Below are 4337 nucleotides of genomic sequence, written 5' to 3'. Positions count from 1 at the left end.
GGGGAGGGAGGTGAGGTGAGGGGGAGGCGGAGTGTAGGGTCCTCCAGCAGCAAAGGAGCGAGTATTTAAGGGGTGGGGATGGGATTGCAGGATGGGGCCGGGGGGGGGGGGGGAGTAGGAGGAGGGGCACAGATGCTTAAGCCCCCAAAACATGATCAAACCCATCCCGAACTGAGACTGCGACATGACGATTGGGGAGAGAGAGGGAGGGGGTACGCAAGGGCACAAGTGACAAAAAGGGCCCACCTGAGCCGGACCCGGGGAGCCAGAGGAGATCCTGGCCTCTGGCTTATGTCAGCGAAGCCGCAGCCCCCGCAGGGAGTCAGCCCGGCCGGGATCCTCTCTCGGGCAGGAGGGAGGCTCTCCGAGTCCTCTGGATCCCTTGGCCCCAGGGAGGGGGGGGGGCCTAGCCTGGGGCGGCACCGCCCCCACACCCAAACTCGCAGGATCCCGAAAACTGAGGATCCAAGTAAAGAAAAAAGTCCTCTCACCGATACCCGCAGAGGGTCGGAGCCCAAAGCAGCAAAGGGTCCTCTACCCACCGCCCCAGCTGCCACCACGGCCTCCTCCTCCTCCTCCCCACATAAGGGAGGTAGCTACAAGACTCCGCCCCACTCAACGTTGTGGTGAGGCAGCGACTCCTGTAGCACCAGAGGTTGCGCAAAGCCCCGCCCTCCCTCCCTAACCTGGACCAATGGGTAGAAAGAGCCTCTGCCAAGAGAGCCAGGCACCCAATCCAAAGGGGAGAAAAAAAGGGGATGTGGTGGCTTGAGTGGGCGGGGCAGGACAGAGCAGGAAGAAGGAAGCGATATCTGGAAGCCCCGCCTCCACCGAGAAGAACTCTCTCGATTGGTCGAATGATCCGAGAGCTGAGAGTGACTCTCTTACCAGCCTTAATCCAGACTACTCAAATAAGCACTCTATGCGGGGCGGTGCGTCGGGGCTGTACCAGGGAATCAAAGGGCGGAGCAGCTAGAGAAGTAGAGGACTTGTTTAAACGTCGCAAAGATAAAAATAGAAGCCTGGGAATAAGAGGTTGCAGTTTCTTTATTACAGCTGGATTCTATGGGGAAGCATCGCGAATAATTTATTTCTATAGGGACAAAAAAAAAAATCCCCCCCCCCCCCATTTTCAGGTCAGCGACTGTCAAATATGAGACAACAAAGAAAAATACAAGTACCTGATTGTCTCTCCCCATTTCTAGGTAAGAAAGGGCACATTACTCAGACTATCGCTGCACTCCTTCCCACTCTCGGAATGATGTCATTTGTCTGGAACTAAGCTGAAATAGAGACTTGTAGGGGAATACGAAAAATTCAGAGAAACATGGACACTTTTTATACGAATTTATGCAGATTAAATTAAGTAGAAAAACAATACATATACAATGACTACAGCATATACACAGAGAAAAACTAAGCATCTATTAAAAGGTTGGTCCTGAAAAAAGATTGAGAAAATTCACCTACCTCCCTTCATTGCAATGGAGAGGATTGTGAAAGTAGAATATTGCATATACTATCAAACATGATTGAGGTGTTGATTAGTTTTGCTGAACTACCTTCCCCCCCTTTTAAAAATATTTGTGATAATGAATGGCAGGCTGACAAAGGGAATGAAGAATACAGAAGTTCGGGTTGTTTTTTAATTATTAACAAAAATGTAATAAAGATTTAATATAAATATAATAAAAATATAAGGATAGTCTTCTTGATGCTGCAACCAATTTTATGACCTTTTTCAAGTAGCTTACCTTATGTAGTAACCTTCCCTGGAAAATAAGGAGACTGGTTTATATGATCTCTAAGGTATCTTTCAGGTCTAACATTTTGGTGAACTATCACTTCATCTCAATGTTTAAATTTTAAGGACTTCATTTCAATTTTACTAAAGATGAAAAGGTTTTAGGGAAGGGAAGAAGAACTAGGAAAGAAAAAATCAGATTTCCCTTTATCCATTCTGTCACTTTCACCTTAAGGGTAATCATTTGGCCAGCAAATCTTAACTAACACATGCTAATTAAAATAATGAGGAAGCTGAACACTCTGCAGGATTTATATGAAATCATGTCACTAATTCAAAATATTTTCCTGACTTCTTCTGTCTTGGAATCCATCTTGCTAAATACATCCTTTTTCATACTTCAAAAAGTTTCTTAAAATAAAGCACTGTATTTCTGGTTTTAAATTTCATAATTGCCAACTTCCAAAAGACCCATACACAAATGATTTGAGATTTCCCACCAATGATATAAATCACAAACCACACATCCCTGCATATGTTTATATTTATCCTTATATTTGAACCAGCCTTATATTCCTAGCATAAATCTAGTCCAGCTGTAGTATATAGTCTTTGTGATATATGTTCCTATAGTTTACTTGCTAATAGTTTATTAAAAGTTTTTGCATCAGTATTCATTAGGAAGATTAATCTATAATTTCCTTTCTCTATTTTGACTTTCTGTTGTTTAGGTTATTAGGACCATATTTTGTCATAGAATAAATTTGTTAGGGCTCCTTCTTTTCCTATTTCTCCAGTTTATGTAACATTAAAATTAATTTTTTTATTGTTTGGTAAAACTTACTTGTAATCTGATCTGAAAGATTTTTCTTTGAGAATTCATTGTTGACTTGTTCAATTACTTTTTCCAAGATAAAGTTATTTACAAAAATATTAATTGCCCAGATTAACAGGACCAGAAATATAAAAATTAAATCACTTAATCATCTATTACATTTAGATAATCAGTTTTATTGGCATATAGTTTGGTCAAATAGCTCCCAATAATTTATTTCATTTTTTCTTCATTGACTATGAATAGAACTTCAATCATATGCCTTAGAACACTAAGTGTGAAGCAAAAGCCAAGAAGGGAGATTAAGAAAGGAATACTGTGCTCATCCAAACCACTACCAAACAATCACACACACACACACACACACACACACACACACACACACACACACACNCTACCAAACACACACACACACACACACACACACACACACACACACACACACACACACACACACAATCCTGAAATGAATTCTGGAATAGCAGAACCAATAAAAGAGAGGGTAAAGCAGAATCCTACCCCAAGAAAACATAGAAAGACAGCATCTTATCTTCCTGAGATAAGAAGGGAAAGCAACCCATTGCTGGGGGAACCCACAGTAAGGGGAGTGGAATACAGTTTAATATAGCACAAGCTGCCTCTGGACAGGGCAGCTTCAGACCTCTCACAGCAAGCCAGTCAGGTTTCCCCATTAAAGTGCATGCTGCAGGACCCAAAGGCAGCCAGGATACCCCTAAGCATCAGAACAGACCTAATACAAGCTCAGGACAATAATACTTCTACTCTAAGAATAAAGCTGAACTTCAACATATAAGGCAAAATAACTCCCCACTCCTGGCAAAAGAATTGGGAAAAAAATTAGCAAAGGACAAAGAAAATACCTTTCCCTAAACTCCTTTAGTGAAAGAGAAGAACAAAATACAATCAGAAAAGGACAACAGTGCCCAAATGGAAATATATGAAGGTTCAAAGGAAAGTGTTAAAAGGCGTTAGCCACAAAATGCACTCCTGAAAGAGCTCAAAAAGGAATTAAAAATCAAATAATAAGAGAGGTAGAAGAATTGGGAAAAGACATGAAAGACTCAACAGGTTGGGAAAATTTTCACTGAAGAAAACAACTTCCTAAAAACTAGAGTTGGCAAAATGGAAAAGGTGGCACAAAAATCCACTGAGGAGGACAACTCCTTAAAAAAAGTAGAATTGGCTAAATGGAAAAGAAAGTACAAAAGTTCAAAGAAGAAAATAACTTTTTTTTTTTTTAAATAACCCTTACCTTCCATCTTGGAGTCAATACTGTGTATTGGCTTGAAGGCAGAAGAATGGTAAGAGCTAGGCAATGGGGGGGGGGGGGGAGAGTGGGAAGGAGGTCAAATGGCTTGCCCAGAGTCACACAGCTGGAAAGTGTCTAAGGCCAGATTTGAACCTAGGATCGCCTGTCTCTAGGCCTGGTTCTCAATCCGCTGAGCTACCCAGCTGCCCCCAAAATAACTTCTTAAAAATTGGAATTTGACAAATAGAAGCTGATGACTACATGAGACAGGAAACAATAGGACAATATCAAAAGAATGAAAAAAACTAAGAAAATCTGAATTTTCTCATTTGGATAAACTGATCTGGAAAATAGATCCAAGAGAGATAATTTAAGACTCATATGTTGTGAATATACCACTTTCATTTTTTATATTATTAATTTGGTTTTATTTTTCATTTTTTAAATTAACATATTTAATGACCTGTTTGTCTTATTTTGTCTTTATA

The 4337-nt window shown here is 40.8% G+C and overlaps 1 protein-coding gene across 1 annotated transcript in view; it reads right to left on the bottom strand.

The window, feature by feature from the left end:
• The window catches only part of PJA2 (praja ring finger ubiquitin ligase 2), a 113190-nt gene extending 112918 nt beyond the window's left edge, over positions 1-272 (bottom strand). The window contains 1 exon segment of the mRNA XM_044662489.1: positions 247-272. The gene's annotated coding sequence lies outside the window, so the exon portion shown is untranslated.
• Between the last annotated feature and the right edge of the window lie 4065 nt (positions 273-4337).

The sequence above is a fragment of the Gracilinanus agilis genome, chromosome 1 (genome assembly GCF_016433145.1).
Source record: "Gracilinanus agilis isolate LMUSP501 chromosome 1, AgileGrace, whole genome shotgun sequence".
NCBI lineage: Eukaryota > Metazoa > Chordata > Mammalia > Didelphimorphia > Didelphidae > Gracilinanus > Gracilinanus agilis.
Note: the sequence above shows the minus strand (reverse complement) of the source record. Positions and strands in the feature narration are given on the sequence as shown.